Here is a 14,370-nt window from a genome sequence, read left to right as displayed (position 1 = left end):
TTTTTTTAAGGCCTCATGGTGTGTAACAAATTAACAAGTGGGAGACAAATCACAGCACTGCATTGACAGCACATCTCTATTTTGGATCACATGAAGCAAGGGAAATAAAACTTGTTTGAATGAGTGAAACCATATAGGCTGATAGAATTATGGTGACAGGTATGCGAGTGAAGGATGTAAGCATGCTGGTGATATGTCATCTTCCATCAGTCCCACTGAGGATGCGGATAGCATATGTTGTAGGACGTGACATCTCTGAGGTAGACACTAGAGGGGACTTCATAATGAAGCCTGAATTTTCCCAAATTTGCGAATACAACTACATGACCAACAGTACACCCATCTGAAGGTTATTTTTTGGTGAAATGAGTGGATGCCAGGGAAGAACGCCCTATTCATGTATTTATTGAAGAAAACTTGGCATCTGGTATTCATTTTAGACACCTGGGGGCAGTCCTTTAAATGGAAATTTAGAAGTGCAGGTACTCACTAGCTAGAGTACCTGTTTGCTCCACAGAGGCAACAGTATTGTCCCATTAGATGTCTGCAGTGCTGAAAAGTGCAGGTACTCTCCCTTTCAAATTAAAGATAGGCAGGTGCTCAGTACTGGGCAGTACCTGCTCATTTAAAGCTCTGTAGGGGGGTCAATCTTTCTAAGAGAACAAGGTACTTCAGGGCAGCTGACCACATACTGAAGCCAACAGTGTACAGCTAACATAATTGCAAGTCATTTGAGGATATACCTCCTTGTGATACGGATCGGGCACTCTCTTCACCATATAATATATTTATGACAATGCTCTGAAACTGACATCTAACCATTATCTCTTCCACCTTTGCTGAATAGGACGCTTTTTGTACAAAATGGCAACTGACTTAATCTTTTTTAAGTTCAAAGAAAAGTTTATTAAGAGTAATAGAGGTGTCAATAAGCAATACAAAAAAGCACGTCACATCATTACAGAATAAGATTGTTACATTTATTTTAGATGAATTGGACTAAGTAATAAAAATGAGAGATAACATAGCATATAAATACGATAGTAGCCTTAATGGAGTATAAAAGTTTTTTGGGAACACGTGAGGGAGTCAGGGAGGTTTAGAAACTTCCTGTTGAGATAATTGTCATTTGAAACGTGCATCAAAAAAAATTGTAACAGGTGACCATTGTTTGGTTGCCAATTGTAAGGGGTAAACAAATGAAGTATCCAACCTATGATTATGGCAAACAGCATACCACCAGGTCTCAAAAGAGATTCTTTGAAACTACGGACTCCAGAATTTAAATAAGTATGTTCCCCGGGGAGGCAAATCACTAGCCCTGGGGAGGTGGTGGTCCGCGAGGCTGCAGGGGGCCATGTGCCCCCGCATCCAATTAACAATGCCCTGGGGAGGTGGCTGTCCCCGGGGCAGTGTGGGAGGGTGGGACCCCTACCACATTATTATTTCTTCAATAAGCCCCGGGGCTGCAGTGGGCTGCGTGCCCCCACACATAATCTGCATAGCGCAGTGGAGGTAGAGGACCCTGGGACTGTGGGGGCCCCCGTGGGACCCCACTGGGCTATGGGGGCCCCGCTTACCACACTATTATTTTTAGACAATGACCCCGAGACCTGGCCCACCCGGGGGCCTTGTTAATATGAAGCGCGGGCGCAATTTTTCTTGTAATTTTGGTGGGATTCGAGACCCCAACGCGAATTCCGCCAAACTTACAAAAAATATTTCTTTTTTTTTTGCCCAGGGGTCCTTGTGGCCTAAGGGGTCAGGGTGTTTTTAGCCTGACCCCTTTTCTTGTTTTTTAACCTTTATTTTACTGTTTTCTTGTGACTCGGTTCTACAGAGTCACAAGATGGCTGCCAACACTTCCTGGTTTGGAGTGTTGGCAGCCAATCAGAGTGAAGCTTGTGCCGGGGAGGGTTCGCAAACCCTCCTCGGTTCTCAGATATCGAAACTTTCTTTTTATAATTTCTCAGCAACTACCGAACGGATTTACACCATTTAACAAAAAGGGCTCTTTCTGAACCAAGAGCTACCTTTTTGCCAAATTTGGTGTAATTTTGTTCAGCAGTTCGGGCTGTAGCTTTGTCTAAAGTTTCCTATGGAAATCCACATGGGGAGAACGCATTTTGAAATACCCTTTAGTCTCAGCCCCCGCTTGGTGAATCACCCCGAAAATTTCAAGACAGAAGCTGACCGGAGCAGGCCACTTTTTCTGAATATTTTGCGAAGATTCATCAAACGGCGCCAAAGTTATTGTGAAAAGAAAAAATGCTTTTCCTATGGAAAGTAACTAGGTCCTAACTATAAATACTTACTGGCGACCGCCAGTAGGGAATATGTATAAATATATTTATACATACACAAGAGAGAACATAAAAAATATAAGCAATTAAATACCAAAATATATTAATTAATTTAGGCACCTAAGAAAATATAAAAAAATTAAATGCTCAAAACACATTTACTAAAAATACTACACACATAAAAATTCTCTCTTGTTTATGCAACTGTCGGGAATGTGTTGGACTTCGGAGGGGTTTCAATTACTATTTCTACTCCAGTCAGTGCAAGAGTAGGGAAAATGCGGTACTTCGGAGGGGTTGAATTTCCTATTTCCACTCCAGTCTAAACAACAACAGTAGGTAACGTGTTGGAGTTCAGAGGGGTTACATTTACTATTTGCACTGCAAACAGCGCAACAGTAGGGGAAGTGTTGGATTTCAGAGGGCTTAAATTTACTATTCTCACACCAAACAGCCCAACACTAGGGAAAGTGTTGTACTTCGAAGGGAAAAAAAATTGTTTTCCCACCCCAATCTGTACAACAGTAGGTAAAATCTTGAACTTCAAAGGGGTAACATTTACTATTTCTACTCCAGTCAGTGCAAGAGTAGGGAAGACGCAGGACTTCAAAGGGGTTGAATTTCCTATTTCCACTCCAGTCTAAACAACAACTGTAGGTAACTTGTTGGAGTTCAGAGTGGTTACATTTACTATTTCTACTCCAAACAACACAACAGTAGGGAAAGTGTTGGACTTTAGAGTGAGCAATGTACTATTCCCACTCCAAACAGGGCAACAATAGGGAAGTATTCGAATTTGGAGCGGTAAAATTTAATATTCCCACTCTAGTTTCTGCAACAGTAGGGAAATTGTTGAATTTTGGAGGGCTGATATTCACTATTCCCACTCCAAACAGCAGAACCATAAGGAAAGTGTTGAATTGCAAAAACATTAATTTCACTCATACTGTAGTCTAAGCAAGAGTAGGGAAATATACCACTTTAAGTACATTTCATATATGAGTAACCCTATTAATGTAAAAAAGAATGTTAAACTCTAAGTGCCTGATTATGATGTCGGGCATATTGCCACCGACCGGCTGTCAGTGGCTGTCTGTCTGATATCTGTGGCTGCAGTCTGACTGCCGCATAGTGATGCCGTCGGTCGGAGCAAGACGGGCGGACGGTCTGACCAATGCCTTCGACAGGCCCAAGGTGTCCGTCGGAGGATTGGTCTGAGCGTAATGCCTACAATAGGGGAGGTGCCTGAGGAGGCACTGCTGTAGGAATTACGTTGACCCTTTTCCCTCTGCCTTTACATGGTGGCCCGACTGCCATTTAACAGCAGATGGAATGGGACTTTGGAGGCCCCTAGCAGGGTCCCTGCCCCTTTGGGCCTGTGCTATGGCCCCAGGAGGCCACATATGGGCCCATCCAAACATCCATGTACTGTGTGCCAGGTACCACATGGTGCCTGGCACAAGGTGCATGGATGTTTGAGAACTGCCCTTTTCCACTGCGGCTTGTGCTGCAGCCCTTTTCATGGGAGGGCAATGGGTGTTGCTGTGGGCGTTCCCCCGCAGCACCCATTGATTTTGATGCTTCCCCCTATTTACAAGGGTGACATAAATAGGAGGCAGCACTAAAATTAAGACCAGGGAAAACCGGGTCTTAAAAAGGTGAAACAAGGAGAAATGCTTTATTTATGCATTAAGCAGCACACACAGAAGTAACAAAGCATCATTAGTGATTGTTTATGTCAGGAAAACAATCAATGCCCTGTAACGCAGACACCCTTGCGCTATGGTGCAAGGGTGCGTGCGCTGGTGCTAGGCAGCTAAATTAGCGCCAGCTCAGGGGGAAACGCAGGGCTTCACCGAATTCTTGTAAATACGGTGCAGCCCTGCATTTCAGAAGTGGTGGAGCGTGGCATTAAGCCAAGGAGGCTAACGCCACGCTCCGCCACTTCTCCCATAAATATGCACCATTGAATTCTAATGGACACTAGACTCTGGCTGAAATTTGTTGTTAATAAATATTTTAAGTTTTTTGATTTAAAGTACTATTAAAGCTGGTGTTGTTGTTCATATTGTGTGTGGTACCATGCCTGGGGATATCAGCTCTCATCTTGAACAGCAGCAGTTGTTATGCCTAAGGTTCTTTTGTTATTACCGGTGTCTTCTTACTCAATACACAATATCGATACCAAACATGAAATGTTGGCCATCTTTCAATATAGATAACCAATAGAAAGATCATGTACTCCATTGATTTATTACCACTTGTGACACATTGTTTATATTACCGTCCACCACTATTTCCACCTTTCAAATATCTTATTGCATTGTATTAAGATATTATTCCATTTGATTGCACAATAGTGGATGGTAGATGGATTAACGTTGTACAACACTTTTAGGCTGAATGGAGAAAATATCATTTAAAAGGGCATTTGATTAAATCATCGTCCTGTGGTGCTGTAAAACAGTTTAAACACATGAAAAATGTTTTGCAAAAAACATACAATATTAGTACTGACAGAGTGCATGGAGGGAACCAGCAAATCCCTTGGTGGGTCTATTGTTCGATTCCTCCTTATCTGCAAGTCAGTCACCCCTGACTTTCAATGTTTGGTATCACAGGAGCTCTTTATGTCCATTCCATGCTGTTCGTTTGAGCTCCTTTGGTGGCTCACTAAATCAATTTCAGTCCGTCAATTTTAAAGAAGCCCCATTCCGGAAGAGCATTTTTCTTGAAGACTGCTTGGCAAAAATTGATTTTGGGAGCAAAGCTCCTGGCATTGTATTCCTTCAAAATGTCACTAATATGTTGTGAAAAATAAATGTTAGTTGTCGCAACATATACTCCTGCCAATACAGGCTCTCGAATCAGACATGGAAAACGTATTTTTTATATTATTGCTATGTTGAGAAACTGCAGAACGTACAGGCTCTGGATGACAGGCAGCAGGAGTTAGTTTCAAGGGGTGAATGAGCTTTCCAAACCATATTGCAAATATGGAGATAACGTTTAAAATATTAGTGTTATATTCTGTCTTACATCTGGAGGTTCTTTGTGAGGTGTCTTCCCTCCATGTGATCTATGTAAGTACATCTCAGATGCTGTTACATGTGTGGGTCCATTAAAGTGCTAAAATGTTACTGAAGTCTGGGTTGCGCTGAATATTGGTTACAGCGGACCTACACACTCAAGAGCTTATTTACCAGCCCGGTGCACTACCGGAACAACCTGCCCTGCATTGCTTTTCATGGCTGTGTAGATATGGAGGGGCTTATCTACAAGCCCCTTGCGAAGCCGGTGCGTCACTTTTAATATGGGAAAAAGTGACATACTGGTGACCCAAGGGGGCTTGTAAATAAACTCCGGAGTTAGGCAACGTAGTGCAAGTCGCTGTGTTGCCTCACAGTACAATGGGGAGGCGTGCCATGGGCGTCACGGTGCATGTTCCCGCATAACACTCATGGCATTTGGTACATTCCCAGATTTACAACAAGCTTCAAACATGGCAATGCGTCAAAAGCAGTTGCCTCCCCTGGGAGAGGTGTAGAGGAGACGCAACGAGGAGAAATACGATTATTCCTTCTCGTTTTTTCCTCGCACACATAGAAAGAGCTAATCACCTCCATTGTCTCTTCATACACAAAAACAATCACCCCTACAAAGCACACACCCTAGCACCCTGGTGCAAGGGTTCCTACGTTGCTGCATGACATCCAGTAACAAAGGACAGGATGTTCTTTTGACACTATAGCAGTTCAGCAGGAAGGCTTGCGGCACTGCCCTATGCCAAAAGTTTGTAAATGCGCCCAAAAGAGTGAAAGCCAGTCCTGCTACCTTATTCCTTCTGGTTGTTTGTTTTTTTTTCACTATATGATCTGTTCCTGAAAATACAAGTCATAAAAACCTGTCATTGGCTGTTCTCGGGTGAGCAGACTGTACATGTGGGCAACAATACTAGGATAAATGCAGGCCAAGAATACCTGTGACATTTTGTACCTGATGTCAGTGCTGCATTCCTTTTTAGTCCTGGCAAGATGGTATATTCCCTCACAGACCAGGCAAAATTGTACATTCCTTTACCCACCTTCGCTATATGGTACTCTTGTTCTGGAAAGTCCTGGAAGATGTATGATGGAACCACGCATGCCTTTACAACGTGGACTAAACCACAAATAAGTCTGAACCACGCACACCACTACCAAGCATGCCCATAGAGATACATGAAAACTACCATTACCACGCATATCATTGCAACACAAATTTATGGGACATATTTAAAAAGGGTTTCTACGCTGATGAATATTTTTTAGAGAGATAAATCTTTTTACACATCTTCTAAAATTGATTGAAAGTGACAGAAATAAGTTATTTTACTTTCTTAAAGCTTTTCACCGATAATATTTATCCAAACAAAATAAACAACAGATATATATGTTACAGCAATGTATTGAAAATTATCATGGTAAAACTGCTGTTCTTCCGTTGTTTCCCTACTTTTATTAGCAACTAAGCAAAGCTAAAATAGCTCTCATTGTAAGTGATGTCTTTAAAAAATGTTTTCCTCAAACATTTCAAATAAATAAACTATCAGTCAGAATATTAAAAATATTAAAATGTACATTCCAATGCCATTTTTTTATTTGAAATGTGGTTGTTCCTTCAAGAGAAGTATAAAACGAGCCGTCCCCCATTTTGTGACCAATGGCACATTGATAGTGCTCATGACCACAAATCTCTTTGGCTCTCTCTGGCCAGTGACAGTTTGCTGTTGAGACACTGCCATCTACCAGGCAAAGCAAGTATTGCTTTTAAGCAAACCGCATACCTAGCATGAGCAAAATATTCTGAGAAATTAATATTGCATTTTTTTCTTTTTTGTTTCTCAAATTGAGACGGCCCCTAAAAATGTTTTACCCTTAACAGTAATCAATTGCCGTAATGTGATTAGCTATTAATTACATTTTTCATGAAACAAATGTGAAATAAATCAAAATTATTTCTTAAATTACCATTCTAACAGCACCAGGGGTGACATTCAAGATAGATGCTAGACATACTCTGGTGGGGGTGTACCTTTGTGCAGGTGCTGGACAGTGACTTAAGAGAAAATTATTATTATACCTCTGCTGGGAGCATCCCTCAGGACAGGTGATGAACAGTGATTGGGGTCAAAATTACTATTCAAAATCCGCTGGGGGGGGAGTCCCTCAGGGCAGGCGCTGGACAGTGACTGGGGGAACACTTACTATTCTAACTCCCCTGGGGGCGTTTCTTAGGGCAGGTGCTGGACAGTGATTAGGGCAAAATTACTATTCTAATTGCAGTGGGGGAGTTCCTCAGGGCAGGTGCTGGACAGTGATTGGGGATAAAATAACTATTCTAACTCTGCTGGGGCGTCCTTCAGGGCAGGTGCGAGACAGTGACTGGGGCAAAACTATTAATCTAACTCCACTGGGGTTTTCCCTCTGGATTGGTGCTAGACAGTGACTGGGGGTAAAATTACTATTCTAACTCTGCTGAGGGCGTTCCCAAGGCAGGTGCTAGACAGGTACTGGTGGCAAATTTTGTATTCTAACTCCACTTGGGGCTTCCCTCATGGCAGGTGCTGAAGAGTAACTGGGGGCAACATTGCTATTCTAACTCCACTGGGGGTGCTCCTCAAGGCAGGTGCTGGAAAGTGACTGGAGCAAAAAGACAATTCTAATTCCACTCGGAGCATCCATCAGGGCAGGTGCTGGGCAGTGACTGGAGTCAAAATGTATATTCTAACTCCACTGTGGGCATCCCTCAGGGTAAGTGGTGGACAATGAGTGGAGGAAAATTAGTATTCTAACTCCGCTGGGTGTGTCCCTCAGGGCAGGTGCTGGACAGTGACTGGGGAACAAAATTAACTTTGGAAAAACAGAAACATGTTTGTTTTCTTTTCTTGCAGTGTCAAACATATACTGCCAGTACTGCGGAGACTCTGTAAAGATTCAGCAGTCCACCCCAGAACAACAGGAGGCATTCCACCAATTGAAGTAAACCAACGTTTAAAATGGAGTCATCAGCGAACCAAAACATACCAATAGTAAAGGATAAAAGCTAATCATGTATTCTATCTTTTTGTCTCCACTACTAGAAAAGCAACAACATCACACGGCGAAAAACAGTAAACCCAAACAAGATTTTGGGCATCACAGATTTTCTACAAAAGCTTAAGACACACTATACGTCAAATCTCACCTTTCTTCTTCTCTAATAGTAACAAGGAATTTTTTTTCCACGTTGCATTTTAAAATTATCAATGCAATTTCGCATTTTCACGATGATTTATAAACCGTTCTTTTTCTCTCTTGGTAGGCAAAATTAAGCAAATGTTTTTACTTTTTTACCAAACAAGCATAAATACACAGTGGAGAAAATTTAAAACGATGTAAAAAAACACAGTAACATATTCTTTTTTCACTTTCTTTTTCTCCCCACATGTAGAAAACCAAGAACATTCAATGGTGAGAAACAGTTAGCCCTAACCGAATTTGGACATCAAAGACTTTCTAGAAAAGTACCAAAACACACTACACTTCAGGTAAACAAATCTCACCTTTCCACTCCTCCAACAGTAACAAACAGCATTTATTTCTGGGTTGCAATGTAGAAAGTTACAAAACAATTTTAAATTGTTAACAGTGTTTGAAAACTGTTCTTTTTCTATCTTGCTAAGCAAAAATTACCCAAACATTTTGTCTCTTTTCCCAGACAGACATAAAAACATTGTGCAAACAAGTATAAAAGATGTAAAAAAACACTGTAGCTTATCCTTTTCTGTCTTGTTTTTTGTCTTCAGAAATAGAAAACCAACAATATTTAAAGGCAACAAACAGAAAGCTCAAACCTATTTTTGAACATTACAAACTATACTTCCGGTAACTTAATCTTACCTTTCCATGTATCCTTCTCTAACAAAAAACATTTTTTTCTAGGACGTAATTTGAAAAGTAGCAATGCAATTTTACAATTTCAAACTCAGTTTCTATCATGTTCCTTTTCTTGACTGCTAGCCAAAATGAACAAAGAAGTTGTCTTTCTTTCCATATAGCCATAAAAGAATTACCAACAAAAACACATTCTCTTTCCTTTTTGTCAACAGCATTTCCAGAACTGGCCTAAGCTAGACAAGCTTTGTATGTGAAACCTAGAAGGGTCAACCAACTGCTAAAATATAGTTGCAGCCTTTATTGTAAGTATACATTGACTGAACCTGGGAGTCATTGGAGGTGTGTTGAAAATGTGTCCTCCCCTTGCACAGGCAGAGCAGTTATTCTATGCGACTGTGTTGAGCACCTCTGAGCATAACCACTCTGCCTCTGCAATGAGATAGAAGTTAGGTGAGAACGTCCAACAATGAACCCTGTGGTGCAGTTTTGAGGGAGGTGTCACAAAACATTCTCATCCATGTTAGTATGCCTGCAATACTGAAACTTAGAAGGACGATCCAGAGGAAAAAACAGGCAGGTAATTCCAAACATGTGACCCCCACAGACCTTTTTCATATTAACATTCCCCAAGAACTTACAATTACTTTCACTTATGAAACTTTCCTACTGCATGATAACGAAAACCCTAACAAAAGAATACAATTTTTTCAACAACCCATTACCTGCTAACTACAGTGATATTTTGATGATGGGTGGTATTTTTAAATCCCCACCCCATCCATTTGCCCAAATATGCACTATTCATGCCAAAATGAATAACACAACTGAACCTTTGGTATACAATTTACTTCCAGACAAACAATTCTGAACAATTTTTGTCAGTGATAAAATCCAAAACTTAAATAAAAGCCTTACAAAAGTGATTATTGACTTTGAAATATCAATGATTAATACCATTGCTAAAGAGTATCCCACTAACCAAATTCAAGAATGTTTTTTCCACTTTTTCCGCGCATTTTGGCATAAAATCCAACAAACATCCTTATTTGAGGATTATGACCCTGATTACGATTCCAGTCGGACAAGTCCGAATTGACATAGTTTCTGGACCGTCCAACAAAAAGTAGTCCTGACCTCCAAATTATGGTCTGACCGTCATGTAGGCGGCCGGAAACATGCCTTTTTGCATTGAGGTTTGTGCTGCGGCCTAGAAAAAGGCTGCAGCACAAGCCACAATAAAAAAAGGCATATTTGGAAACATGATGAACGCACACAATGTACGTGGGTGGAAAGGGAAGGAACCGAGAGAGCACTACTGTGTTAGGACAAGAACCCTTACTCACCCTAGAATGACATGCTTCATCAAAGGGTCCCCTCCTTACACTGGAGCTGCAAGGTACCCAGTGTGGGCTACAACTCTCTTGCAGGAGAGTTGCATGGGTGTTCTACAGCACAATAGGTACACCTTCTATGTGGGGAGAGAGGGACAGAGTAAAAACGTAAATTGAGAGAAGAAAAAAAGTGAATAAAACTATCTCCTGGTGGGTGAAAATATATGTGTCACTCTGCTCTGTATAGTACATAGAATTAATAACCAAAAATAAGTAGCAAAAATGCGCACACAGTCAGCTCATATATCGAAGGTCTGTTGGAAGGGACCTTCGAAATATGAGGCGAGTAGAAGCTTACAAGCTCTGCACGCTGTGAAGGGACTGACGACGGTTGAGCGGATCCTTACACATATGTCGATGCATCCAGTGGACCTTATCGGATGTGGTGCCACAAGAACTGCCTTTGAACTAACTGTATGCGCCTTTTTGTTACTTATAATTTTTGGGGGTTTTCAAATGTTCTTTTCTTCAGAAATTGTAATTATGAAATTCTTCCTAACTGATAATGTCTTCTTTCTTCAACTCTTCATAACATTTTAAGTCCACCTGTCACCAAGAGTTTTTTGTGTCCCAAATATCCAAATGTGACTCCCACATCCAAATGCAAAACCTCTAACGCAACGTTTTTTTAAAAAGTAAAAGAAAACCATCTACCTTCTCCATATAATCCGTTTAAAAATTTGAAAAAGCCCAAAAAATAATCCATAGTTGTAGATCCAAGTGTTCCATAGCAAGCAATTATCCAAAGAGGTGTCCTTTCCTGAAATGCGAAATCCCCACTTCACGAAGAAATGCCACACATCCTGTTTCCACGTGCCTCAGTCTGGGTCAACCAAGTATGTTATGTTCCTTCAAAATTAGAAAACGTGGTGTAAACAAATTAAAAAAATGTCTTCCAAAAATGTTTTGAAAAATACTCACTTATGTGTTTTCTTACTTTATTAAACATTTATTGTCAGAATAAACAACCATCGTGACACAGGCTTACTACTGCATCCTGTATGGGAATGGGAATGCTACTTTAAAAATGTTTTACTGTTATTTCTGAAATTTTATATTTGTTTTACTATTTTTTAATTGAAAATATTCAATAACATTTACCTATATGCATTACTCTTTTTAAAGAAATTGTTTAATAAACTTTTTTAGATAAAAAAGAGTGTTGTGTTTATTTTTTGATTACTGCATTACAAATGTTTCAAAATAATTATTTTTTTATATCCAAATTTTATTGATTTTCAACACAGACAAACAATTCAGCAAAATCACAGACAGTAGATATTCAGGCACATCATCGAACTCCATATAACCCCGGTACTGCATCCCATGAAATGTACAACCACAGATACAAAGCGAACGATACTCTTACTATTCGACAGCACCCAGCCATTACCCCACACCCTCCGATATTTCTTGGGGTAGCCGCGTGCTGCGTGTAAGGCTTTCTCTTGTGTCGAGCACCAGTCCACGCTTTTGCGCCTCTTCCCCAGAGTTGGTGAGTCGGGACAAATCCATGCGGCCACTATGTCGTGCTTGGCAACTATCATAGCTCTGTTAAAGAAGGTCTTATCGTTCCGGGACCCGTCCAACCCGTCCGTTATCCCCAGAGTGTCGTGGATCGTGATGAACCGTCCACCCTAGTACCTCCATAAGTTCATCTCGATGGCACTCCAGAAATTTGCCAGCTGGGGACAGGACCAGACCACATGGAAACAATCTGCTGGGGCCTGGCCACACCGAATGCATGATGCGTCAGGGCGTAGCCCCGCTCGACGGAGGCGTAGCGGGGTGAGGTATGTGGCGTGCAAGTAGTATAGTTGAATTAGTCTAAGTTTGGCAGAGGCTGTAATTGTTCTAGACGCCATAAGCGGGTCGCACCAGTCCATTTTGTCCAGGGGCCTCACCCCGTTCGTGCATACGTTTTTCAGTCTGTCAAGGGAGGTGTCAGTATTGTTGATTAAGGTGCGGTATATACAGGAAATGCCTCCCCTGCCCAACTCCCCCAGTAATGTCTGGGCCTCCGTGGGGCTGTAGTCCGGAAGCCGAGTACCATCTGCGATGTGTGTGTGAAGGGCGTGTCTTAACTGTAGATATCTGTAGAATTGGGGGGGAGGGAATAGCGGCTGCGCAGATCTTGGAAAGAAAGCATATGGCCTCTCACCCAAATGTCCCCATGCTGAGTTATACCTATGAGTTCCCAGGTTCTCAACCCGGGTAAACCGCTCACCTCCCGGAGCCAAACCCAATACCAGAGGGGGGTGCATTGTGTCAATTTGTCGGCCCAGCCGGTATGGCGCCGTGACGCCCGCTAAGCCAGGAATAACGAGCGTGTCACGTATGGCAACCGGATCGAGACAGGGCCCCCCGTACAACATGGCTTGAACTTTAGAAAATCCCATCCCACACAGCTCCAGCCGGTAGGCTGGGTCAGACCATCCCCCGTTGAACCAATCATGAACCGCTAGCAGACGTGTGGCTACATAGTATAGATATAGATGCATCATGCCCATGCCTCGATCAAAGGAAGGAATCCTGCATGTGGAGAGGGCCAGGCGCGGCCTCCCGCTGCCCCATGAAAATCGGGTCAGTTGGCCGTCCAACTCCTTAAACCAGGACCTGGGGAAACAGAACGGGGTGTTCTGGAGGACATAGAGGAACCTAGGGAGGACCAGGATTTTAAACAAGGCGACCCGGCCTAGAACGTTCAAGGGCAATGCCTTCCATTTCTGAAGGTCTTCTTTGGCCTTTTGACCAGTGGGGCCACGTTGAGGGACCAGCCCAGCTCCGGGAGCATGGTTATCCATATTCCTAGATATTTAAAGGAATTGTGACGGATCAGAATATTGGACTGCCAATCATAACAGTCCCTCGACCGGTGAAGTGGGACCAGTACTGATTTCCTGGGGTTCAGCCTAAGGCCTGATGCCCGCCCAAACATCTGTTGTTTCAAAATATTTTGCTTTATATTATTTATGTGTTTTAAATATTTGTATAATGTTTAAAAAAAAAAAACACTTCAACCTTATTAACATTTTATTTTGATCATTTTAAAGTATTTTAGTTTAATTAGGATTAATTCTAAGGTATTAAAATGAATACCTGAATATTAATACATATCACCACCTTACATCCCTTACATCCTGTCCCTAAAATCATTTGTCTTAGATTTATAACCATATAAAAAGAAATGTTTTAACTCCTAAAAATATACTTTAAATAAATACTCAAGTATTAAAATGAATACCCGATTATCAATACACATCCACGTCCTATACCCCTATATCCCTTACATCCCGTACCCTGAAATCAATTGTCTTAGATTGATCACCACATAAAAGTCATTTTATTGCCTTCATAAATGTTATTTATATTAATACACAGGTATTAAATTAATACCTGCATATTAATACTCTTCCTCCACCCTATACCTCTGTATCCCATACATCCGTTCCCTGAAATCAATTGTCTTAGGTTTATAACCACATATACAGTACATATTTAGCTTTAAAAATGGTGATACAAGTTAATACGCAGGATATTTAAATTAATAACAGCATATTAATACACTTCTCCACCCTATACCCCTGAATCCCTTACAACCCATTCCTGAAATCAATTCCCTTAGATGTATACCCACTCAAAAAGAAAATGTATTTCTTTTAAAACTGTAGTCTAAATTAATTCTCAGGTATTAAAATTAATGCGTGAGTATTAATACACTGTAATCAATTTTCTCAGATCTATTACCACATATAAAGT

This window comes from Lissotriton helveticus, chromosome 8, assembly GCF_964261635.1.
Source record: "Lissotriton helveticus chromosome 8, aLisHel1.1, whole genome shotgun sequence".
Taxonomy (NCBI): domain Eukaryota; kingdom Metazoa; phylum Chordata; class Amphibia; order Caudata; family Salamandridae; genus Lissotriton; species Lissotriton helveticus.
The sequence above is the reverse complement of the archived record's forward strand: the minus strand, read 5'-3'. Positions refer to the sequence as shown.